The following is a 27083-nucleotide window of genomic DNA, read 5'->3' as shown; positions in this document are numbered from 1 at the left end:
AATGATAAGTGCCAAAAGGACACTGATGCTAAAAGGACACTGATGCCAAAAGGACATTGATGCCAAAAGGACACTGATGCCAAAAGGACACTAATGCCAAAAGGACAATGATAAGTGCCAAAAGGACACTGATGCTAAAAGGACACTAATGCCAAAAGGACAATGATAAGTGCCAAAAGGACACTGATGCTAAAAGGACACTAATGCCAAAAGGACAATGATAAGTGCCAAAAGGACACTGATGCTAAAAAGACACTAATGCCAAAAGGACAATGATAAGTGCCAAAAGGACACTGATGCTAAAAGGACACTAATGCCAAAAGGACAATGATAAGTGCCAAAAGGACACTGATGCTAAAAGGACACTGATGCCAAAAGGACATTGATGCCAAAAGGACACTGATGCCAAAAGGACACTAATGCCAAAAGGACACTAATGCCAAAAGGACAATTATAAGTGCCAAAAGGACACTGATGCCAAAAGGACACTAATGCCAAAAGGACAATGATAAGTGCCAAAAGGACACTGATGCCAAAAGGACACTAATGCCAAAAGGACAATGATAAGTGCCAAAAGGACACTGATGCTAAAAGGACACTAATGCCAAAAGGACAATGATAAGTGCCAAAAGGACACTGATGCTAAAAGGACACTAATGCCAAAAGGACAATGATAAGTGCCAAAAGGACACTGATGCTAAAAGGACACTAATGCCAAAAGGACAATGATAAGTGCCAAAAGGACACTGATGCTAAAAGGACACTAATGCCAAAAGGACAATGATAAGTGCCAAAAGGACACTGATGCTAAAAGGACACTAATGCCAAAAGGACAATGATAAGTGCCAAAAGGACACTGATGCTAAAAGGACACTGATGCCAAAAGGACATTGATGCCAAAAGGACACTGATGCCAAAAGGACACTAATGCCAAAAGGACAATGATAAGTGCCAAAAGGACACTGATGCTAAAAGGACACTAATGCCAAAAGGACAATGATAAGTGCCAAAAGGACACTGATGCTAAAAGGACACTAATGCCAAAAGGACAATGATAAGTGCCAAAAGGACACTGATGCTAAAAGGACACTAATGCCAAAAGGACAATGATAAGTGCCAAAAGGACACTGATGCTAAAAGGACACTAATGCCAAAAGGACAATGATAAGTGCCAAAAGGACACTGATGCTAAAAGGACACTGATGCCAAAAGGACATTGATGCCAAAAGGACACTGATGCCAAAAGGACACTAATGTATGGAAGCGAATACGTGCCATAATTAAAATGAAATTGCAAATTCGAAAATGCAATTGAAATGAAATGCTTTTTAATCTTCAGGAAATTAACGCATTTTTTGAGACAAAAATAAATGTCAAATGCAATAGCATTTGCATTTAATCTACTGGTCTGCTCATTCTATGACAGAATTAAAATGATAAATAAAAGATCATTTGATTTTTAATTTTCCAAAAATGCCCAGCTAAATAGTGGACAATATTAAAAGGAAAATGCAATTTTGAAAATGAAAATGAAATATGAGAAATGCGTTTTAATCTTCAGATAATGAACGCATTTGTTGAGACAAAAATAAATGTAAAATGCAATAGAATTTGCATTTAAACTACAGGTGTGCTTATTCTATGACAGAAATAAAACGATAAATAAAAGATCATTTGATTTTTAATTTTCCAAAAATGGCCTGCTAAATAATGGACAATATTAAAATGAAAAGTTTATTTTGAAAATGTATATTAAATAAGACTATTGCTTTTTCATCTTAAGCTAATAAATGCATTTTTTGAGACACAAATGAATGTATAATTCAATAGCATTTACATTTCATCTCCAGGTGTGCTCATTCTATGACCGAATGAAAAAGCAAAAGCAAATGACATTGCATTTTCATTTTCGAATCCTACCCTGCGCAGTGGGTGACAGAATTCAAATGCCTCCTTGTCTATTGATGGCGCGGGTAAGTGACGTCATTGGACGAATCCTTCAAGCTCTTCTCCTCCAACCGTGACATACCCAACCCGGTACGCTAGGTGGCAGTATTCCACTGCAGGTAGTCTCAGCTATCATCTGCACCCTGGCTTCCCAAGACTGAAGCCCAGGCAGGCAGGCATGAAGTCAGTTACGTCGGGAGCTATGAACCAGCGAAGAGACTCGATGAATGCTATCAAAAAAGAAATGTTTAATGGTATGCACCGTATGCACGCACACTTTATAACTACGCCAGCCTAAAGCAGGTTGCAATCCGCTTTGGAGCAGCAGCAAGAACATCTGTTTACCACCGTACCTTAGGCCTAAGGTAAAAAGCGAACTTTAGCTTTTAGCATCAACGGCAACGCTACGCTAACGCTACACAACAACATTGTTATTAGCATAGTATTTTTTAGCAACAAACTAATATGTATGTTTTGATTGTGATTTGTGTGCTATGGTTCACTCTGTATTGTATTATGTAACGTTATGGAAAGTATATATGATTATTTGGTGCTAGACACCTAGTGGTGGAAAAAGTTTTTTACTCAAGTAAAAATATCAACGGCAATGCAGAAATAAGTAAAAGTCCGGAATTCAAGTATTGGCATCAACATGTACTTAATTTCACAAGTTTTCGAATGTTTAAAAATGTTATGAAAATAGCAGATCTACAAGCTCACAATGCATTGTAATGGAGCTTGTAGATCGGCCATTTTCATATGGCCGAAATGTATATAGGGCTGAAGTGGTTAATGTATGTTATGTAATAACAATCCAAATCTACAAAGTAACAAAAATTTCAAATAATTGAAGTGGAGTAAAAGTGCAATATTTGCCTCTGAGGTGTAGTGGAGTAGAAGTAAAAGTATTGGAAATACTCCAGTGAAGTAAAAAATACCTCAAAATTGGACTTTAGTACAGTACTTGAGTAAATGTACTTAGTTACTCAATACCACTGTAGACACCCCCATAAGAGTGGCATATGCCAGGGGTCTTCAACGTTTTTCAGGTCAAGAACCCCTTAGCTGAGAAATAGGTGAAGCAGGGTCCCCCACTACATATTGTATAAATGTGTTGCAAATTAAACTTTTTCATAGATTTCATCGATGGTTTCATAGACTTGTTTGACAGCACTATCATCAGTGTTCATGTTTTTTTTGTTTACACATAATCTATTAATATTTTGGATTCATGTCAATGCTTATTTCCAGACATTTAATGACTTGAACCCTCAATACTTGGGTAAACTTGACCTTTGGCTATGTGCTTGGTTTACAATTACGTTGATTTAATCAACCATCAGTAATTCAAACTTTATGGTTTAGTTATTTTAATTGGTTAATCAATGTCATAGCTTTTTAATGCATTAATGATATTTGATATTTATATTTCTAACAGAACTTTGACGTGGGGCAAGGAACATCATCAGGAACGTCACCAGAACCAGGAAGGAACCACGTTGACATTTGTGAAAAGTAAGACATAAATTTCCATTTCCATTCATAAGAATTCTCTCACACATCACATTAACCTAAAACATCACTGGGCACAAGGTTACACGGTTTAGATTTTTCTGCAATATTCCTCTGCTATACCACCACTAACACACGTCAAAAGACCCCATCACTCGTTCCTGTAGGTTCACACTATAACATTCAAAGGATTAGACCCTTCCTCAGCACAGCTCCTTATCCAGCCATCAGTCATATCAAAACTTGACTATTGTAACTCTCTCCTTACAGGCCTGCCGGCATGTGCACTTAAGCCTCTCCAAATGATCCAGAATGCAGCAGCACGCTTGGTCTTCAACCAGCCAAAATGTTCACATGTCACCCCCCTTCTCTACTCCCAGTTACTGCCCGCACAGAGTACTAAACACTGACGTTGGCCAACAAAGCAACCAAAGGTATGGCACCCCCGTATCTTCAAAGCCTGATCCAACCCTACAAGCCCTCCCGCTCTCTCAGATCAGCTAACACAGGGAAGCTGTCAGAACCTTCGCTAAAACATCCGGGCCAACGCTCCACACGTCCAAGACTCTTGTCCCTTCTGGCTCCCAAACTATGGAATGAACTCCCCATTGCAATTAGAACTGCAGACTCACTCCGTAATCTGAAGACTCACCTCTTTAGATTCCACCTCAGCCCGTAGCACTTGCCCTAGCCTTGATGACCTTGCAAGATTATGCAAAGGCTAAAATGTAACTTAGATAGCATGTTATGTAGACAGATGCCAGGTCATTGTTGACCTGGCATCCTATAGTGTGTATAGTTTCAATGTAGGCTGATGATAAGTTCCGGGTTTACGTATGTATTAGTTATTACTAGATTACTATTTCTATACATTTGATGTATTATTGATGTATTATCTTGTGTCCTTGCTTACTAAATCGCTCTGGATTAAGAGCGTCTGCTAAATGCCTAAACTGTAAACCACAATGGAAATAAGATCTCAAGCTTTGTGTTATTTTGACTAATATATAAAAATGATGAGGATGTTAATCAATGTCATAGCTTTTTAATGCATTAGCTATATTTTATATTAATTTTTCTAACAGAACTGTGATGCTGGGGAAAGAACATCATCGGGAACTGAACAGAACCAGGAAATACACCAGGCAGCTCAGAGGGAACATGTTCGGTAGCCCAGCCTTCAACTTCAGGGTCGCTGTCAGACAGAAGAAGGATGCTGGAGAACTCGCAAAGGAACCCTGAGGGTCCCTGAACCCCACTTTGAGAACCACTGCATTACAATGTCATCCAGGCTTTACCTGGATTGTTATAGCCTAGTAACAGGCTCTGTGCTAACTTAAGTCCCAGGTTTCCAGTCCTGCTGCGGTCCATTGTCCCATAGCTTCGTCTGATTGACTCGACAGCAGATTTAAACGGGTAACAATATTGACACCTGTATGTGTGTTAACCGTTCAAATCTGCTGCCGAGCCAATCGAATGATGCTATGGAAAAATGCCACGTTCTGATGTGAGATTATATAGTGTAGACAATGTGTGTACAATGTTATCTGGAAGAAAGCTTTTACACAAATATATGTGGACTGTCAATACTAATGGTGAAAAAAGGCATTTGTGTATTGTAATGTCATTTTCAACAACCCAAAAAGTACAATGTCTTTGGAATGTAGTAGAGTTAAAGCCATAAAAAAAACCAAATGGTATATTATAGTACCGTTTCCAAGATCTGCAGCACAAGTGAGACCCAGAGGTAATTTTCTTATTACTGTACATTAGACTGTTAAGCACTATACATTATGACTTCATGAGACCCAGGTGTGATGGCAGTAGTGATATGACATATCAAGGCTAGATAGTGAAGATGAGGACCACGACAGCAATATGGAAGAGACCTACCAAATCACAGGTTCTTTACAAAGCTACATTGAGAATGCTGAGAAGAATATCCATCAACGTTATTTGTGTAGACTGGGGGCCCATTAAAAACACTACATGTTAACACATTTGGCAATTCATAAATTACCGTTGCTCAGTGATCACAATTAAGAATAATTGTGCTGGCTGCATTTTTTATGATGTCACTTTATAAATACGCCTCTTGATCCTGCACTCATGTCAGTGTTGTAACCACAAGTACCTGGTGTCTGTATTTTGGGGCAAACAGTCAACTAAACTTAATATATTTCATAGACTTGTTTGACAGCACTATCATCTGATGAGTAAATTAATGTTATTTTTTAGTTTGTTGACTTCTCTATTGTTAGATTGATGGTCGTACCATTGGCTCTGTACTTGGTGTTCTCCGTTTTTACCTCTACACCAAAAGTTTTTGCCAAAAATAGCCGTTCTACAAGCTCACAACGCCTTGCAGTGCGAGGCATTGTGAGCTTGTAGATCAGCTATTTTTGGCAAATATTTCCCTCAGAAGAGATACTATGGTTCAAGTGGTTAATGTAAAAAAAAGTTCTAATCAAAAATATTTGGACCCCCCCCCCCCCCCCCCCCCCCTGTTGAAGACCTCTACATCATACAAGGGTATGTACAAGCTCACAGGTTTTAAATGCAGCAAAATGATTGTTTCAGTACAATCAGTAATGCTTTTATCATAGCCACAGTGTTTCACATTACATATTTATGTTAACTAGATCTCTATTCTGTATAGGGCTTTTGAGTAACCAGCAAACTGCATTTCCAGTTAAGGATACCAATTTCATGAAAAACAAGTTAAATTATATGAAATTGGCAACCCACCTGAAAACGTAATGTCTGTTTATTAAAGCGCTGTAAAGATGGGGAGACCACTGTTAAAACACTAGCAATGATTACCATCTGAATATATATATATATAAAAAATAAACAACTTTGTTCAAACCAAAAACTATTATTTGTACTTTATTTAAGTGGTTAACTGCTGCACTGTAGCATTGTAGATGTCAAGTGAATCCAATAAGTCAACATTGGGGTTGGGTAATCTGGCAATGTCCTCTGCAGTAAGAGGTCGCTGCAGCTGCACTTCTGGGACTCGAAGTAGTTCTCCAGAACCTCCACGGTCATCGTGGCCATATGGTCCAGTCCAATCAATTCCATAATCTGCCTCCACCTTGTAAGACAATTAGAATGCAAAGTTTATTCAACTTTTGTCGTTTCAGCAGACTGGATACTTAAGTAGCTCTAATATTCGGGCTGTGGCAACTTTTAACTGTTTCAGAATGTTTAGTTGGGCCTTTCTGTGTGCGAGTGCACTCCACTTAACCGGACAACATGTACATTTCTAAAGGGGAATTCCACAAAACATTTGTGTTTTGTGTGCCACTCTATGGCTGGTCAAAGGCATATCTGCAGACATTTAGCATTGGTGGCCTTTCCCTTCAAGTTGAAATGGCATTAAATGTTGTAGGAGTAGCATGACCAATAAACAGTGAAAGCGTATTCAAAGACAACACGGTCGGTTGCCAATATGCCCTTAAGCTGCAATTCAAAATAGTGGTTCCTAAAACAATGTAACAACCAACAGTTGTCATACCTGATCCGAGTCTTCAAGGTTTCTGAATCGTGTCCAAAGTCTGTATGGAGACTGGCTACCTTCTGTTCTCAAGCCGTGATGGTTCCAGGCCTCCATAAAGAAGTCCAGTTGTCTCTGCAGTTGAGGCAGAAAAGTCCAATGGAGTGCAAAAAGATGTGCCTCGTCATCAGGATTCAACATCCCCTCTCTCTCAAGGTTACGGAAGAGAAGATGGAACACATCAAGGACTTGCATGTACACATCCCTCCATAGGCGCTCTATCCTACAATTTTGATAAAAAAAATAAAAGACAAGTGAATAATATTGAGTGACAGTACAAACAATTAAGCACTTTGGTCTGATTCCTTGGCAGTTATGAACGGTAGTCTGGGGTGGTTGGCTGACGTTTAAAATGGTAGGCCTTTAGAATGTTCTGAGTGGAATTTAATGTTCAATTATTGCTTTCTGAGGGAATGAGCACTTGTGGCTTCAGAACATGTCTGGCTGGTCTACCCTAGGAGTCCTTACTTAAAATGTAAAACTAGTATTATGTCTGGTATCAAGTTGATCAAAGCTACATTTTAAAAGTTTGAATGGTATGTCTCGCTTAAACAGTGTAGAAGGATTGTACCCAAAAGTTGTTTTCAAGGAACCACATTTAATTGGAGAACAATAAGCTTTGTCTCATGTGCTCTAAATGAAAATAGAAGCCAGCATAGTTTTCTTAACAACATAAACCTCTATACTTAATAGGGTAATACTTAGTTGACCGGGGTCGGCTATGTGTACTTTTTCCGGTCTTTTTTCCGTCAACTAAATATCTTTTAGCCGAAAAAAAATCAATACAACATTACAAGTTCACAACGAATCTACAATTTTCAGAGAATGTTCCTCCCAGAATAGCGGTGCTAGTGTTCAAGTGGTTAAAACACAGTACTATGAAAAGCATACCGTTGGTTATGGACACTCCTTCCTGTAATGTGCGAGTTCCGGTTCGGACCCCGGTTTTCCACCATGAAATGGGCGACGTCAACGTTCTCACCACCCTTGTCCGAGCGTACACGAGACGGCAAACCAAATGTGTTGACTGCACCAAGGAAACTCTGCAGTACCGTAGAGGCTCGGTTGTTCGTAGCAGCAGACAGAAAAACAATCAAACGACTGAAGCCGTCTATTCCACCATGAACCACAAATCTCCAGCTATTAATAAGAAGGAGAAAAGGACAGAGTACATTACAGATTAGAACTACATTTGACTGACTATTTTCTAATCACAATTACTAGGATATACCAATCTAGTTTATCATTCACAAAGCTTTAAAACAATCTGACTCTCTTAAGGGGGATGACATCCCACACTAAAATGTAAAAGACATTAGAACTTTGAAAAGTATTCATACTAATAGAAAACTGGGTGTTTAACATACTGTAGTGTACTGTAGTGTAGAAAGAAAGGGAGGTTACAATATGCCTACTTTGAAAGAATACTCAGATAATGTAATACATGTATTGAGGCATGTAAAAATACTGGAAGAAAATACCGGATTAATTTATGGTTTCCATCAATGTGCCACATTGCATTAGGTGCTGGAACAGAATATTGCCTGCGTCTCAGAGTGCGGTTGGCTATGGCTCGCAATTCCGTCCCATCTGGGTCCACTCTTCTTAACGAATCGCGCACTCTTGGAACTACGCGGGGGGGAGAAAAGAAATGCTCACCAAACATGACAAACATGCACCAATAAAAGGTGCAGTAAGTAATGTTTTTTCTTAAAGTAAGTGTAGTAAGTGTTACATTTCTCTATATTGTAATCATTGATATAGTATGGAGTGTTTGTTCAGTAAAGGCGGTTTCTCAGTTTCCTTTAGTGAACAGACAATACCTGTTGTGTTATTTCATCCAATGAGGAGAGGGAACTCATACATGTTATAGTATAAACAAGTGAAATTGGAAGTGATGAAACCAAACAATGAGTGGACTAATTGGAACCACAACACTATACAAATGTATGCTTATAAATGAGTTCTCTCTCCTGGTTGGATTAAATTGGTGTCCCACCTGCAAGTGTATTTTATGTTCATTAAAGAGCTGAAGAGACCAGTTACTGAATAAACACTACATCAATGATTACTATAACAAAATAGAACCCCAAGTAATCGAAATATTACTTTATATACTGCATTTGTACACACACACACACACACACACACACACACACACACACACACACACTTACTTTGCACTCGCAGGCCTCTGGCACGCAAGAATGCTCCCATCATTCTGTATCCGGTGTTAGGGTGAGCTATATGAATGTCAGCTATAACTTCATCTAGCTCGACGTCACTCATTTCAGAGTATGTGTCAGATACTCTGTAAAAAAAGAATACATACATATCAATACATACATGCATTAATAATACATACATACATGTAGTGTTTATGTTTGTAACAGGTGGTACGCAAGACGTTGAATGATTTTCAATCATTTTTTTCAAACAAAGTCTTGACTGAGACAAAGAGGATAATCCAAGCTGTCCGTACAGGTGCAATATTGGTTATTTTGTCGCCGTTTGATACAATCACATGGGGTGTCAAGAATGGAGGATAATAGATGCAGTGGTGTAAAGTAACTAAGTACATTTACTTAAGTACTGTACTTAAGTAAAATGTTGAGGCATTTGTACTTTACTAGTATTTCCAATTTCCAATACTTTTACTCCACTACATCTCAGAGGCAAATATTGTACTTTTACTCCACTACATTTACTTGAAAACTTTAGTTACTAGTTACTTTTCAGATATAAATTATGATATTATGAAACACACATTAACCACTTTAGCCCTATTTTATACCTAGGCTATTTGAAAATAGCAGATCTACAAGCGTTGTGAGCTTGTAGATCTGCTATTTTCAAATATTTAGTACTTTTACTTTTGGTACTTTAAGTACATTTTGATGCCAATACTTTTGTACTTTAACTCAAGTAAATTTTGAATTTACTTGTAACAGAGTATTTTGATATTGCAGTATTGGTACTTTTACTTAAGTAGAGAATTTGAGTACTTTTTCCACCACTGAATAGATGCATGTAGGATCTAAGTTGCTTGTGGCTACACATACAGTCGAGTAGTAGAATTTACCTCAATCCGTTGGTTTGCATTCTCCGATGGATGGTCCGGAGGCTTACGCCAAACAGCTCTGCTATCTCCTTCACTTTAAACCCTTGCAGTAAATACCTCTCGATCACTTCGAATGGGATGTAAATAGCTGGCCGTCCCCTTTCAATGACCGGAGCAGGCAACACATCAACAAGTTGATCACGGATAGCTAAGAGATTGGAGATAGCTACCTCGTTGATGTTCGTGTCTGTGACGGCAGAATATTCTGCCAAATTCTCTATTATTTGTTCAACTCGGTCATGAGCATTGGATATTATGCTAGATATTATGCTAGAAATATTATTCTGTTCCACCAGATGAGCCAACTGCACTAAAGACTGCGCGACTCTTCCAAGGAACGCCATCTTCTCGCTGTCAAGGGTCAATGGGACTTCTTCAGCTGTCTTTATGTATGGGACTGGCACCTCAAAGAGGTACCGTCTCTAAAATATGGTGTCTTCACGGGCATACCGCCACCTACCGTACCGGGGTGGGTATGCCACCTTGCCACCGTTGGAGTGGAAGGATAATAAGATAAATAAAAACAGTCCGGCAGCCAAAGGGCCTTTTTTTTTAATGAAATTTGGTATATAGTATGACATTTGGTATATAGTTTTATATAGCCTAAATACATTCATGAAACCACCTGCTAACCGACTGTCAACATTGAGCAATTTCTTTATTAAAAAAAATACACTACTAGGATTTTTTTGAGTGAATGTAGTTTTAACTTTCTATTATTGAAATGTAATCCATAGGCCTAGTGTATGAAATATGAAATGTTTGCTAAAAATGTAATGTTGGGAAATGTGCATAATTAGAATATTAATAGCCAAAGATGTTCTCTCTAATGTACTAGCACCCATCCCAACAGCTATTTGATGACTATGGGGAAATGAGGATATGCAAGTCCAAAGTACATTTGAAGACAAGGGTTGAGGTGTCTTCGAGGAATGCTCACCAGATCGACTGTACTATTCTGGTTGGCTGTGCAATGGGTTGTCCCATGGCCAGCATCAAGTAAAACAAACCAAGCTCTTGTCAGTGACTATGTGGAGTCTTTCATGCAGTACCTGCAACACAAATTGAGAATTGGAAATGTTTATATTGTGTTTGATAGGTATAGCACTGTGTTCTGCTCGCAAGGCTAGAGGCGTGGGGCTACAGGGTGTTCCAACTGTCCTCCAACTCTCCACTCCCTGCTCACAACCAAGTTCTCAATATCCCAGAGAATAAGAAGCAACTTATTCAGATCATAGTAGAAGTTCTTGTGACTGAAGCCACAATTCCTGGAGGATACCAGAGCAGACTTGTTATAGTGGCCAGGACCCTACCCCCACTGAGATATCAGCAGGTGGCATCACTATATCAAGAGAGGATCTAAAGATCACCCATGAGGAGGCAGATGAAATAGTCGTGGCACAGGCTATGCAGCAACCGAGGAGGGAACGTGTGTTGGAGTTGTTGCTGATGACACCAATGTCTACATCAGGGGTCTTCAACGTTTTCAGGCCAAGGACCCCTTGGCTGAGAGAGAAAGCAGGGACCCGCATTATATATTGTATGAAGTATTTTTTATTTTCATAGATTTCATAGGCAGCTTCATAGACTTGTTTCACAGCACTATCATGTTGGATTCATGTTAATGTGTATTTCCAGACATTTAACCATGCTCTAAAAACAATACTTAGTAAACCTGACCTTTCACTCTGTACTTTCTGTACTTTCACTCTTTTTCCCCCTATACCGAACCACTTTGGCTAAAGTTCTCCTCAGAATATGGATGCTTGGTTGAAGTGGTTAATGTAAAAATCACAAAGATTTGGCAGACCCCCTGTAGTAACTCTGAGGACCCCTTAGGGGTCCCAGACCCCCTGTTGAAGACCTCTGGTCTACATTATGCAGCTTTGTCACTACTACAGCCTATCAATCACTTCACTGCACCATGACATTAATTCTGACACGCTAAGAAAGAGCCCCCATTGACTATGCCTTAAACTCACTGTTCAAGGTGCCAAGTGCAGCATAAGTTTGCTTGGGGATCTGACAGCAGCCATAGAAGCGGTCGTATCCCAATTAACAAAATGCATTTGTACGATGTTACCTCAATGACTGCCCCCAAAATGCAGATCCCACTGAGTATGGGTGAGAGAGGAATAAGGCAAATAAGTCTCTCCAACCAGTCACATTACCATTGACTCAATCTGGGAACCCTGAGCCAATGAGAAGGAAAAACAGCACCCTCTGCTGTTTGTACTATCTCACAGCAGAATCTGTTCTTGAGAGATTACCATTGACTAGATGTCGTATGTAGGAAAAAAGGGGGAGAAAAAGCATGAGTACTACATATGTTTTTTTCTACTACTACCTATATGCTGAATAAAAATTATTTAAAAAAAAACCTGGGAGTAAAACCAAGGCATTTGGTTGCACAGCCAGTCTGGCTCCGTTTTACAAATGTTAAGGGAGATCTGTCTGCAACACTGAGAAAACAAAGCCACTCAGTTCAATATTAATTTCATACTTGGCCTATGTATTACCTTTCAATAATAAAGTTGGTAGAAAACATTTGAGCACAGGAAAATTCAAGTAGTGTGTTTTTGTAATACGGTAACATACATATAACCCCTATACAAAGACATTTGTTCAATGCTGACAGCCGGTGGTTTCATGAATGTAGACATTTGGCCATAAAAGAAAACCATACCAAACTTCATACCCCACCTCAGGCCAGACTAACTTATTTGGCATTCTATCCGAATGAGCATACTTTAATGCATTTTCATGTCACAAATCCCTTTAACACCATTTCTCATATTCAATGTATTGTTTTTACCCTATATACTTCCCAGTGTGCCCAGAAGTCTGTACTAGACACTCCTTTTCTCTACATATCTCTGCCAAAAATAGCAGATCTACAAGCTCACGACATGTCACGATATGCACATTGCGAGCTTGTGGATTGGCTGTTTTTGATAACTACAGACCAGGTTTTTGTGGTTAAGAGGTGCATTTTTAAAAAGGGACATCAAAATTCAGACAGTGCATCTTTTATTTGTTTTTTTACAAATATACACTCACAGTTTACCACATGTAAAGTGCATGATTGGTAATGTGGCGCAGAATGTGGCCAGTGCCAACACACACATTTTTTGTAAACAACAATTGCAGTGCAATTTAATTAACCGTAACCTAAGTCAGTGCAAACAGGTACGCAGGTACAAAGTGCAAACATTTTATAAAACCTAGGAAGGAACTTTTCCGAGGTCCAACCAGCTCCTTGGAGCCGACCCCACAGAATCCAAAGTGGACATGAGCTTCACCGCGACCAACGGTCAGCTGCCTCGGCCTTCCTCTACCTCTCCTCCCTCCCCACCCACTCGAGTTCTTTCCATGAGAATGATAGGAACAATGCCCTAGAGATCCACCCCACACTTTTTTATTTTTTTTTCCCCTTCCTTTTTTTTTTCAGACCATGCCAAACCAAAACTTGGTGCTTTCCACAGATGCCATCAAGTTTTTGGTGAACTCCTGGTAAGTGCAGGTGTTCAACGGCAGTCTGAGTGTAGTGGAGCAGGTTGAGGCCTTCGGCAATTCCGCTTTTGGGTCCACTTCGACGTAGAGGTAATCGCCTTGCTGGGGCAAGACAGTCCAAGCTGTCCAAAACTCCAGCAGCTTTCTAAGGTCATCAGAAGAGCCTACAGAAACATGGTCATATTTCAGAAGTGGACTTTTAAAACCATTAGTGTATCACAAAACATGCATAAGTTTAGGTTTGCATTCATATTCTCCTCACCAGTCTCGATGTAGGTACGCAAAAAGCCTGTGACCCGGCACGTCTCCTCCACATTGCCATCCTCGTCGTCACTATCTGTCATTGGCCAGATAATCCGCTTCAACACCATCTAGAGAATAAAACATTTGAGAATAAAAGTAATGTAATTTGTTTAGAGAAGGGGGGGGAGCAGAAAGGGCAACTTTTATCATGCTAAAACGTTTAAAAAGCCTTGATATGTCATACACAGCTGATGTTGACACCATCACACCTGGGTCACATGAAGTCTGAGATCCACATTGGAGCCACGCCGTTCCAATGTAGATCTCAGCGATATCCATATGATTGGATTTTTTAAGAATAATGTATAGTCAAATGTACAGTAATGAGAAAATTACCTCTGGGTATATCACTTTTGAGGCTGCTCTTGGAAAGAGGACCTCGGCCAGGGCGGGGCGCTCCTTTACCATCTCAAGTACTCCTGTGTCCTTCAGCCCCTTACGGAGTTGTTTGACCTGGGTTTTACGCCGTTCAATTACCTGGAGAAGTCAAGCAATTAAATTAGCCATTAGCTCTAAAATTAAACTATTTAGATTACAGTATCTAATCTCCATGTAATGCAAGTCCATGTTTTCAGCTTTTTTCAATGCAGAAAAATCCTTCACTGGACTAGAGACAGCCTCAGTGAAGATTGATGGGCGAGGGACAGGAGATGTTAGAATATTACATAAAGCTCCAGTGATGTCCTACCATCAGTGATGGACAAAGTATATACTCCGAAGTACATTTTCTTGTTAATATCAATGCATTGCTGTACAGCCCCAAAAAGCAATTGTGAGCTTGTAGATCAGCTATTTACCAATTCAAATGGAGTAATTCATAATGTTTTTGTAAGTTCGGGGCTCAGGAGTCGCTTCCTACAAATGTAGTAGAGTCAAGAGTGTGACATTTCTATTTGAAATGTAGCAGAGTGAAACAAAAAAAAGGAAAGTACAGAACTCAAGTAATGTAAAATTCAAGCCCAGATCCATTCACACGTACCGCATACTGCAGGATGTTGACTGCCAACCACCTCCTGTTCTCATTGTTGACGGCTGGGAAATACCATGCCACGCCGAGGCTGTCTACTTGGGACTTTTCCTCGGGGGTCAAATCCCTCTGACTCTCAAGCTGCAATTTAAAGAGCATAGTTGTATAACAGTTGTATTTTCTTGTACATCACAGTAAGTAAAAAAGTTAGCATAGTTTTAAATCATAAGAATCCTAGAGTTCTATTTCAATCATTTAAACATATGAAGTGTTTTGATTATTATTTTTACAGGAAGAATAACTTACTAGAGACACCACCTCCACAACATCTGTGTCAGGGCAGTCACAGAGATCCAAGGCATGGAAATTGTCTTTATCACCTTTAAAGACAGGGCAACAGAAATTGTAAATAAATCTGTAAATGCTAGAAATTCAGCAATTGAGCACAAACGGCACCTGTTTGTTATAATTTGGCAGTCTCATAAATAAATATTTATAAAATATTGGAAATCTGTGTTTTAATGGCCAACTCTGCCCCACCCTCTCAATTCCCATACTCAAGGATGCGATGTTAGCAATGGAAGAAGTCTTACTTACTCAAGCCCCATGTAAAAAGGGTTCAAGACTAAGCATTGAAAAAGTAGCTGGTTTTGAATGCAACACATTTACAATGTACACATGTAGGCCAATATTGTACACCAAGAAACTATGCACAGCTAGCAACTTCCTCCACTCGTGATGTCAATACTCCTTTTCCTGTACAGCTGCCCTATCAGTACGCTCATTTTTAATCATTTCCATATAATATGGGGAAAGTCATAGCTATGTCTATATATGAACTAGTATGTAAATATCTGAAGTGCTGTACCTTGGATGATCTGCAAAACTACTGGACTCAGGCCAGTGAAAGTAGGACCGCCATGCAGGAAGGAGTGCCCAAAGATGCGCCCAGCCACCCTGAAGAGGTCTCCTTCTTCAAGGACGCGAGATGTAGAAGGGATCTTGTGATCCTCTGCCCCGTTGAAAAGCCACGTTCCGCCTGTGTTGTCTAGGATTGATGGGAAAAGGGGGGACTGGGGTGATTCTTTCCTAAAATAATGTTAGCAAGTGTTGCTATAGAGTTCAAATTAGGTAATTTACATAATACATTTTGAAAACTCACCAAGATTCAGCTCGAAGCCGGTTTCTACTTTCTCCATCACTGTCTGAAAGAACTGTTTTTTTAGGCCATCACCAAACGCTGCTTCACCTGAAATAGAAAACATAATGGGTATTGATCCAGATTAAAGCAATGTGTATGATATCAGGGTGAAATTAATTTTAGTTCATACAATTTAAAAGGTCCCATATACACACGTTCAGAGGTGTCAGACAATCACACTCCTCTGTACGAGTGTCTCGTTGATTGTCTGTGACCTGTGTGTGGCTAATCACACCAACCAGACCAGGACATGATTCTGTGTTCACAGAATCATGTCCTGGTCGGGTCAGTGTGATTGCACAGCTGAAGCCAAAAATGAAAGACACTCTGACCTACTTACAGTGGAAAGCATTCAATGATATACCTACCATCCATTACAAGCGCAAATGGGCTTGCCCAGTCAATCCCTGGCCTTTTATAGAATGAGAGAATTTCCCGTTCTCTCTCCTCCTCACTGGACCTAATGTCCAGGCGTACCACCAACTCCCTGTTCCGTTGGGCCCCGTGGACTAAGTGCCTGCGGAAGAGGTATGCTGCCTTAAAGAGGTTTGGCTCAGTCTTCCACTCTGAAAAAAAGAGCCAATAAATAAGATCAAATACTTCTGTTAGCTTAAGCTTTTAACTTTTGCAAGACTGGAATTAAAATGTTATACATAGCACCCATTTATTTGCATAGCATATGTAGTCATGAACAAAAAAAAAGTGACATCTTCAAAGACACTTTAACTTTCTACTTGATGAGCTAACTTGGGTACCTTCATATCCTGAAGGCTGCTTTTCCCATGACATCGCTGAACGCTGGGTTCCTGCTGAGCTCCCCTCTGCCTCTGAAGTACCTGATGAACTCCCCTCTGCAGTTCCAGGTTGTATGGGCAAATACCTTAAAAATAAAAGAAATTACTGACTGTAATGTCAAAATAGGCCTATTTAAGTGAGCTTGTAGATCTGCCATTTCCACCACTTGGAAAAAGTTGTTCTACATGGAAACAATTGATGATATTCAAAATTTGTGATTAGGCAATTATGATATTATGTTACATTAGTGAGAGGCCTACCCTGAAGTTGAAGCCTGGTCTGGTCCTGTTGAAGCCGTTCCTGGTCCTGTTCCAGACGACGTTCCTTCCCCCGCATCAAAGTTGGATTTCCTTGGCATGTTAGAAATAGGAAAATATAGTTAATGCATTAAAAAGCAAAGCCATTGATTAACATCCCTCATCATTTTTATATATCTGTCAAAATAAGGCTTGTTGAGATCTTATTTCCATTGTGTGTTATGGCGGTGTAGCAGTGGATTATTGCAGAAAAATCGAAACATTAATTTAATAAAATGTCCAAGGCATCACCTGTCCTACAGTACCACAACATCATGTGTAACCTTGTGCGCAGTGATGTTTTAGGTTAATGTGATGTGAGACAATTTTTATAAATGGAAATTGCATATTAAGTCTTACTTTTCACAAATATCGACATGGTCCTCCATTTGGGACATCTCGATGATCTCTGCACAGTAGACGCACTCAACAAAGGGGCCACTTCCCTGTTGAGTCATTGGCTGATCGGGATGACTCTAGTAAAAGACCACAAATATGTTAATACACAGAAATTAACCGCAGTTTTCCCCTAGGTTTTACCTGAATTAATGTCACATGACTACATCTAGCAATACATTTCCTTGACAAAACTACATCTTAAGGGAAATTTCAGAGATTTTGAACCTAAAATTCCACTTTTTTGTTGTGAGATATACATATAGTGTAGGAGGAAATGCCATCTTATCTTCTGTGTATTTAGACATGAAATATGATGGAAGTGTATGCCTAATGACACCAAACACATCGTTTTGGGTTTACATTCCGTACATATTTAGGTTAAAACATTTGAAGTTTTCCTTTAACCACAAAGTTACCTCAAGGTCAATGTCCTTTTGTAGAGGCCTTATGTAGAGTACAGCTGCACCGACACCAAGCTCTTGGCGACACAGGTACACCGGTGTATATCCCTCCTGTGGACAGGGTATCAGATCCAAGGCCTTGGACCTCGTTGAACCTCGGCTCCGCAACAGCACAAAACCCCCACATTCCTTCAGTTGTGGGAAGTTGTGTTGAAGAGTGTCAGAGAACTCAGAAGAATGGCACTGTTTGTCTAAGGGAGTAAAAAAAATAAACACATCATGACTACACATTTTCACATCCCATAGGTATCAAGAGTTGATTCTCTGCCAGAAGCCCCCTCCCCCCGTTTATGGCATGCTTAGGGCAGTGGTTTTCAAAGTGGGTTCACAAGACCACCATGGGTCCTTGATGGCATTCCAGGGGTCCCCAGCAAAATGGATACAAGTTTAAACCATTATTTTTGGCTATATAGTCAAGTTGAGCTTGTAACATGTTCACAAATCATCCCTATGGTGGTGTCTGGCACAAAATCAATTGCATATAAATGTGTGAGTCCTTAACAAATATTTGAGAATCAAGGTTTCAGGGGGCTCAAATACTATTAGATTTTGGATTATTTGCAGTAGATTTTGTGTTTCTCATTAATGAGCTCAACATTACAATGCATTTATAATTTAGCAGACGTTCTTATACAGAGCAACTTACAATAAGCAAGGTAAACGGATACATTCATTTGCTCTGTAGCAGTGGGATTAGTTTAGACACAAAATAGTTTGACCAACCTGGGAACGTTATTTTCTTCTCTCCCAACCCTGCATTTTGCAGATCTTGTCTGACTGAACGAGAAGTAGGGACCTCACAGTCCTTCCTACCGGCCAGGCAGAAGAAGATATGTGTATATGTGAGCTTCTTCACTTTTTTGGGCACCGTGGCTGGTGGGATCATAGATGATCTACGCAATCCTCTGGCGGGACTCGCGTAAGGGGTAAACATCGCCCTCACCTCAGCTGGTGGTGATATGAACAAAAAGAAAAAAGGATAAAAGGTTAAGTGGCAATAACACAAACTATACACCGATATATTATAACCGTGGTTGCAGCAAGCAAGTGAATATTGATAAAGACCAGCTCTGCAAGCAAGCTGGTGAAACACAACCAAAATATACATATTTGTTTGTAGCATGGAAGCTAAAAGCTAACCCCTTACCGTGAGCTATGGTGCCGCGGCTGTGGCGGTCTGGAGCGGTCGGTCCACTGCTGATATTGGGTGAAGGTGGTGCTACTGCTGGCGGTGGTGTTGTGTCCACAGAATTGTGCCTATCCTGCTCCTCCAAAGCATCGGCGGCCTCCCTTAGCATCTGGTACATTGGCTTCGCCATTTTGTTGATCCTGTGTCTGCTTGCGAATGCGTTCCCCTCAGTGTCCTTGGCCGCTTCTGTTTACTTCTGCTTCTGCGCGCCTTTTTCTTTTAACCCAGCTGTGGATCCCGCGTAATTTTAGCCTACACCAGTCAGATACGGCGCTGACACCAGTGTCATTCCCAGCACCGCCCTACCTGCTTGCAATTGGCTGGATGCGGGAAGAGGACCGCCCCTATGCACCAAAAATGGTCTCCCTGCACCGGAAGAGCACTTTACGAAAATTCTTGTGGACACCTCTGGTACTGACAGCTTAGACGTGAAAGAGTGAGAGGGGTAGTTTACCAGAGTATATCAAATTTTAAATTATTCTGCTCCACTACAAAACATTTTCAAACTGTCATTAACCACTGTGCAGGTGTGATATTATACTTAATAGGGAGGCTGGCACCCTTCTGCAGTGCTGGGAAAAGTACTCAAATGTTTTACTTAAGTAAAAGTATCAATACTGCAATGTAGAAATACTATGAAGTAAAAGTCCTGAATTCAAAATGTACTTGAGTAAAAGTACAAAAGTATTGGTATCCAAATATACTTAAAGTACAAAAGTAGAAAGTACTCATTATGCAGAATGTCCCATTCACAAGATTTCGAATGTGTATAAAATATATTAAAATCTTTTGAAAAAAGTATATCTACAAGCGCATCGCAACACATTGTAAGCTTGTAGATGGGCTATTTTCAAAGGGCCGAAATGTATATGGTTGAAGTGGTTAATGTATGTTTTGTAATAATAATCAAAAACAAAAAACTAACTAGTAATTAAAGTTTTCAAATAAATGTAGTGGAGTAAAAGTATAATATTTGCCTCTGAGATGTAGTGGAGTAGAAGTAAAATTATTGAAAATGAAAAATTCTCCAGTAAAGTACAAATACCTCAAAATTGTACTTAAGTGCAGTACTTCAGTAAATGTACTTATTTACTTTCCACAACTGCCCATCTGACACATTACCTGTGTGTTGGTTATTGATGGTCAGTCCCATCATGCTACATACAATGAACATACATACAGTTTGTACATTACTTAGATACCCTACCTACCTACCTACCTACCTACCTACCTTCCTACCTACCTCCCTATCTACACGCTCACACGTTACACACACACACACACACACACACACACACACACACACGCACGCACGCACGCACACGCACACACACGCATCTTTATTTGTGTTCACATTTAACCAAAAGATTCTTGAACACAAACAGTAGTAGATGCACAAACTTGGGAAACTCAACAATAAGTGTTTGCCTTAGCTCTCAGCTTGGGCATTTCTGCAATCTGCAGGCCTCTCACAACAAATGTATGGAGTATGGACATTACCAGGCTTCCAAATATGAACACAAGCAGTTCACATGTGTAACCAAGCTGTATAATAGCATCCTTAAGACGTTGGTAGGCCTACTTTAGCAGCTTGGTAAGGATTTCCCGAATGTACAACCCATTTCCAAAAGGGTCACTTCTCTACTGTTCCCATCAACAACAACATCTGCTGTATTAGCTGTAACATCTGAAAAGGCATCATTTTCATATTGCACAGTTTGAACATGGCAGTTGAGACACAAGAGTGCTTATACATTTTGACACATGATGAAACATATGAACTTACATGTCCTTAACTAATAGATCCACAATCCTGTTGCAATATACATTCCCTTATATACATACAGTAGCAGCCATTCAGAATATGTGACAGAGTTTAAGTAACTGGATTATGGTCATGGTGCAGACAATGAGGAGGAAACATAATAGGGTACCACAGAGAAAGATTGAGTGTGGTTCGAAGGATCTGTAATCTGGCTTTGACTTTAACGATGACTATATCCTCATCAACTGCATAATCTTTGAATAGTGTATGAGACACGGTGTGATCTCCAGAAGGAAGGCAAGTTAGCTTTCCTTGTAGTTTTAAACCAGTCCAGTGTTGTTTTTGCTGTTGTAACATTACAAGATACCTCTGTGCATTAGCTGGTGATAAATGGTGTTCGGTATCACTTGCAATAGCCCTTACTGAGATCAAACAGTTGGTAATAATGTCCTCCTCAGAGACATCTACAGTGACCGAGTCAGGTCGTACACAGTGCAGGGATAATCCTGTTCTCACACAAAGGTCATTGAGGTCAGGCCAATCTAACAGAACCCACTAGCATGTGTGTCCATTCTAAGCTTAGGTTTTCTTCTGAACCCCAGGAAAGTTTCCAGGGGCACTTTACGCCGCTTCATATCTATAAACAGAGAAGATCTTGCAAGTTCCCTGACAGTTTTGTCATCACTGTTCAGCATGCTCATCAAGTGAGCCAGCGTTGTCCACTCCACGAAACCACGAAACCAAACCCACCCCCGTTTGGACTGGAAAATAATGTCTCTGGTGGTGTGGGTGTTAAATCCAAACCACTTCCTCACAAAATAAACTATTTTGTCATTTAGTTCACTAAGTGGTTCATATTCATATTAAGCTTCATATTGAGAGCTGCCAGCTGACAACATGTTTTACCCTTTTTCACTAATTATGTAAGCAATGTTTGAGGTCATGAAATATAATGTAATAGTATTACTGGCATTCTAGGTGAACGTTGGAGAAGAGGTGTTGAATTCTAGACAGGGCCACCTGCCTAATAGCCTCCAACTGCATCGTGGAGTCCAAGGACCTCACTGGAAACACTTTTTTGAACGGACCTTTTAGACAAAGTATTTTAAATTTAATTGTGCTGTTTTACATTTTTGCCTAATAAAATATTCAATCAATCAGCAGTGCCAAGTATTGATCAGATTCAGACTAGCTGTAAACTCAGTTGTGATGTAATCAACCTGTTCTTTCCATTCCCCTGCAATATTAAATGTATGACCTAGGTAGGTGTATGTCTCATGTAGGTCATACACACAAATAAGTTCTGAGTTGATGGTAAACTCAGGGCTTTTGTCAGCCGTAGATTTATACCAGCGGTTGCACCACTACGTCTCTGGTAAAGAACAGCACATTTAGAGTGTTTTGCCTCTAGACTGGATCAGTCTAGAAATGAGTTCTAGAGAGCATGTTCCTTTGCCAATGGCAGTGAATGTAAATGGTCTATAAGTATGTATTATTTGCTACCTGAGATCCTCGGGCAGGGCCTTACTGATGGTTCGAAGTCTTGGCTCATCACTAACAGGGACCAGGTTTTATCTTTTTGCAACTACATATCTCTGTGAGAACATTTTTTTCCACACTGACATACCTGAAGAACTCAGGACTAGGTTTTAGCCAGAAAATGACATCAGACTGTACTCTAATAGCCAAGAATATCAAAACTGTGACACAGGGAGAAAAGAAAGTCTTTATCTTAACCTACAGTCCCCAGGTTGATTCTTAGTCAGGATAGTGTAGGTCCAAGAGGTGAGTAAGAGAGACATAACAATGCAGATAGCACAACAAATATTTAGTATTATTACTTTTTTCACAAAATCAATTGCATATAAATGTGAGTCCTTGACAAATATTTGAGAATCAAGAGGTTTCAGAGGGCTCAAATACTATTAGATTTTGGATTATTTGCAGTATATTTTGTGTTTCTCATTAATGAGCTCAACATTACAATGCATTTATAATTTAGCAGACGTTCTTATACAGAGCAACTTACAATAAGCAAGGTCAACGGATACATTCATTTGATCTGTAGCAGTGGGATTAGTTTAGACACAAAATAGTTTGACCAACCTGGGAACGTTATTTTCTTCTCTCCCAACCCTGCATTTTGCAGAGCTTGTCTGACTTTATGACTACATCTAGCATTACATTTCCTTGACAAAACTACATCAGCTTAAATGTGTATATCCTGAAACTACAGTAAATCTTTGGTAAACATCAATGCAACTATTTTTCAAGGCACAGCATAGTGCAACATGTTAAGTTCAGTCTAGCTGTAAACATTCACAAAACGGGTGTGGTAACATTAACTCCAAACATTTTAAAAGTAAATATAAAACTATGTGCAGTAGTATGCTTGCATGGTAAAACACATCAACTTTTTATAAAGCTATGGATGGCAACAATGCTAGCCTGCACTGTAAAATGCATTACAACAAAGCAGTTCATTTTTAAGCATGTGTTGGACCATGAATCTGTGCCTTCCACATTTGACAGAACATCTATACTGGACCTTTAAAGCATCACAGAATAACATGCATATTTATGAAGGTTTGCATTGCAATATGTACCAGGACATTGCACAAATTGTGATCACTTATTCTTAAATTGTGATCACTGAGCAACGGTAATTTATGAATTGAACCTTTGAACTTATTTAAGAAATGCCAAATTAGTTAACATGTAGTGTTTTTTTATGTTGCTTGTTTTTAAAGGGGCCCCAGTCTACACAATTGATATGTCATATCACTACTGCCATCACACCTGGGTCTCATGAAGTCATAATGTATAGTGCTTAACAGTCTAATGTACAGTAATAAGAAAATTACCTCTGGGTCTCACTTGTGCTGCAGATCTTGGAAATGGTACTATAATATACTATTTTGGGGGTTTTATGGCTTTAACTTTACTACATTTCAAAGACAAATATTGTACTGTTTTTGTTGTTGAAAATGACAACATTTCAACACACATAACAACACACAAATGCCCTTTTTTCACCATTAGTATTGACAGTCCACATATAGTTGTGTAAAAGCTTTCTTCCAAATAACATTGTGGTTAAGGGAAACCTCAGATTTTGGGACCTAAATCTGTACGGAATGTACACCTAATTATGCAAATGTTTCATGTCATTGGGCATACACTTCCATATTGTGTGTTGAATTACACAAGATATAGCATTTCCTCCTACACTATATAATCTCACATCAGAACGTGGCATTTTTCCATAGCATCATTCGATTGGCTCGGCAGCAGATTTTTGAACGGTTAACACACATACAGGTGTCAATATTGTTACCCGTTTAAATCTGCTGTCAAGTCAATCAGACGAAGCTATGGGACAATGGACCGCAGCAGGAAATGGATGCTACCTACTGGAAACCTGGGACTTAAGTTAGCACAGAGCCTGTTACTAGGCTATAACAATCCAGTTAAAGCCTGGATGACATTGTAATGCAGTGGTTCTCAAAGTGGGGTTCAGGGACCCTCAGGGTTCCTTTGCGAGTTCTCCAGCATCCTTCTTCTGTCTGACAGCGACCCTGAAGTTGAAGGCTGGGCTACCGAAGATGTTCCCTCTGAACTGCCTGGTGTATTTCCTGGTTCTGTGCAGTTCCCGATGACGTTCTTTCCCCATCATCACAGTTCTGTTAGAAAAATAAATATAAAATATAGCTAATCCATTAAAAAGCTTGGACATTGATTAACATCCTCATCATTTTTATATATCTGTCAAAATAACACAAAGCTTGAGATCTTATTTCCATTGTGGTTTACAGTTTAGGCATTTAGCAGACGCTCTTAATCCAGAGCGATTTAGTAAGCAAGGACACAAGATAATACATCAATAATACATCAAATGCAGCCTACATTGAAACTATACACACTATAGGATGCCAGGTCAACAATGACCTGGCATCTGTCTACATAACATGCTATCTAAGTTACATTTTAGCCTTTGCATAATCTTGCAAGGTCATCAAGGCTAGGGCAAGTGCTACGGGCTGAGGTGGAATCTGAAGAGGTGAGTCTTCAGATTACGGAGTGAGTCTGCAGTTCTAATTGCAATGGGGAGTTCATTCCATAGTTTGGGAGCCAGAAGGGAGAAGAGTCTTGGACGTGTGGAGCGTTGGCCCGGATGTTTTAGCGAAGGTTCTGAAAGCTTCCCTGTGTTAGCTGATCTGAGAGAGCGGGAGGGCTTGTAGGGTTGGATCAGGCTTTGAAGATACGGTGGTGCCATACCTTTGGTTGCTTTGTTGGCCAACGTCAGTGTTTTGTACTCTGTGCGGGCAGTAACTGGGAGCCAATGGAGGGAGAGGAGAAGGGGGGTGACATGTGAACATTTTGGCTGGTTGAAGACCAAGCGTGCTGCTGCATTCTGGATCATTTGGAGAGGCTTAAGTGCACATGCCGGGAGGCCTGTAAGGAGAGAGTTACAATAGTCAGGTTTTGATATGACTGATGGCTGGATAAGGAGCTGTGCTGAGGAAGGGTCTAATCCTTTGAATGTTATAGTGTGAACCTACAGGAACGAGTGATGGGGTCTTTTGACGTGTGTTAGTGGTGGTATAGCAGAGGAATATTGCAGAAAAATCTAGAATGTGTAACCTTGTGCCCAGTGATGTTTTAGGTTAATGTGATGTGTGAGAGAATTCTTATGAATGGAAATGGAAATTTATGTCTTACTTTTCACAAATGTCAACGTGGTTCCTTCCTGGTTCTGGTGACGTTCCTGATGATGTTCCTTGCCCCACGTCAAAGTTCTGTTAGAAATATAAATATCAAATATCATTAATGCATTAAAAAGCTATGACATTGATTAACCAATTAAAATAACTAAACCATAAAGTTTGAATTACTGATGGTTGATTAAATCAACGTAATTGTAAACCAAGCACATGAATTCCGGACTTTTACTTATTTCTGCATTGCCGTTGATATTTTTACTTGAGTAAAAAACTTTTTCCACCACTAGGTGTCTAGCACCAAATAATCATATATACTTTCCATAACGTTACATAATACAATACAGAGTGAACCATAGCACACAAATCACAATCAAAACATACATATTAGTTTGTTGCTAAAAAATACTATGCTAATAACAATGTTGTTGTGTAGCGTTAGCGTAGCGTTGCCGTTGATGCTAAAAGCTAAAGTTAGCTTTTTACCTTAGGCCTAAGGTACGGTGGTAAACAGATGTTCTTGCTGCTGCTCCAAAGCGGATTGCAACCTGCTTTAGGCTGGCGTAGTTATAAAGTGTGCGTGCATACGGTGCATACCATTAAACATTTCTTTTTTGATAGCATTCATCGAGTCTCTTCGCTGGTTCATAGCTCCCGACGTAACTGACTTCATGCCTGCCTGCCTGGGCTTCAGTCTTGGGAAGCCAGGGTGCAGATGATAGCTGAGACTACCTGCAGTGGAATACTGCCACCTAGCGTACCGGGTTGGGTATGTCACGGTTGGAGGAGAAGAGCTTGAAGGATTCGTCCAATGACGTCACTTACCCGCGCCATCAATAGACAAGGAGGCATTTGAATTCTGTCACCCACTGCGCAGGGTAGGATTCGAAAATGAAAATGCAATGTCATTTGCTTTTGCTTTTTCATTCGGTCATAGAATGAGCACACCTGGAGATGAAATGTAAATGCTATTGAATTATACATTCATTTGTGTCTCAAAAAATGCATTTATTAGCTTAAGATGAAAAAGCAATAGCCTTATTTAATATACATTTTCAAAATAAACCTTTCATTTTAATATTGTCCATTATTTAGCAGGCCATTTTTGGAAAATTAAAAATCAAATGATCTTTTATTTATCGTTTTATTTCTGTCATAGAATAAGCACACCTGTAGTTTAAATGCAAATGCTATTGCATTTTACATTTATTTTTGTCTCAACAAATGCGTTCATTATCTGAAGATTAAAACGCATTTCTCATATTTCATTTTCATTTTCAAAATTGCATTTTCCTTTTAATATTGTCCACTATTTAGCTGGGCATTTTTGGAAA

The 27083-nt window shown here is 39.6% G+C and overlaps 2 long non-coding RNA genes across 3 annotated transcripts in view; one reads left to right on the top strand and one right to left on the bottom strand.

The window, feature by feature from the left end:
* The window catches only part of LOC308096699, a 169024-nt gene extending 164338 nt beyond the window's left edge, over positions 1-4686 (top strand). Inside the window, exon 3 of the long non-coding RNA XR_013934144.1 lies at positions 4545-4686. This is a non-coding gene — a long non-coding RNA (uncharacterized lncRNA). The remainder of the gene's footprint in view (positions 1-4544) is intronic.
* Positions 1-26405, bottom strand: part of LOC308096698 — a 160547-nt gene extending 134142 nt beyond the window's left edge. Inside the window, exons 1-2 of one of the 2 annotated variants that reach the window (XR_013934142.1) lie at positions 26236-26405; positions 25307-25483 (exon numbers count right to left, since the gene is read on the bottom strand). This is a non-coding gene — a long non-coding RNA (uncharacterized lncRNA). Of the gene's footprint in view, positions 1-25306; positions 25484-25750; positions 25773-26235 lie in introns of those variants that run through there. The other variant, XR_013934143.1, reaches the window with a different exon arrangement.
* Between the last annotated feature and the right edge of the window lie 678 nt (positions 26406-27083).

Source organism: Gymnoscopelus braueri (genome assembly GCF_963280865.1).
Source record: "Gymnoscopelus braueri genome assembly, chromosome: 12".
Lineage (NCBI taxonomy): Eukaryota > Metazoa > Chordata > Actinopteri > Myctophiformes > Myctophidae > Gymnoscopelus > Gymnoscopelus braueri.
This window is presented reverse-complemented; position numbering and strand designations above follow the sequence as displayed.